The sequence below is a fragment of the Rattus norvegicus genome, chromosome 10 (genome assembly GCF_036323735.1).
Source record: "Rattus norvegicus strain BN/NHsdMcwi chromosome 10, GRCr8, whole genome shotgun sequence".
NCBI classification, from domain to species: domain Eukaryota; kingdom Metazoa; phylum Chordata; class Mammalia; order Rodentia; family Muridae; genus Rattus; species Rattus norvegicus.
The window spans coordinates 3,368,517-3,368,906 of NC_086028.1; positions in this window are offsets into that span (position 1 = coordinate 3,368,517).

Sequence of the window (390 nt, forward strand, 5' to 3'; positions counted from 1 at the left end):
GTGTTCCTAGAGGCCAGAAAGCATGTTCTGGGAGATGATGGGCGTCCCACCCAGCTGCCTGAGGACCAAACTGGGATTTTAATACAGCTGAAGGTAAGGGACACCTACGTCTTTATCGCCAGTTGCTTCTAGCGGGTCTCCGAGGGGCTATACGACGCCCTACTAATTTGGCTCAGGTAAAACAGGTATTACAGGAAGCAGGGGAAACTCCCTCCACCTTTCTAGAGAGACTTAAGGAGGCCTACCGTATGTACACTCCCTATGACCCAGATGACCCAGGACAAATGACGAGTGTCTCTATGTCCTTCATCTGGCAGGCTGCTCCAGATATCAGGACTAAGTTACAGAGGTTAGAAAATTTGCAGGGCTATACATTACAGGATTTACTTA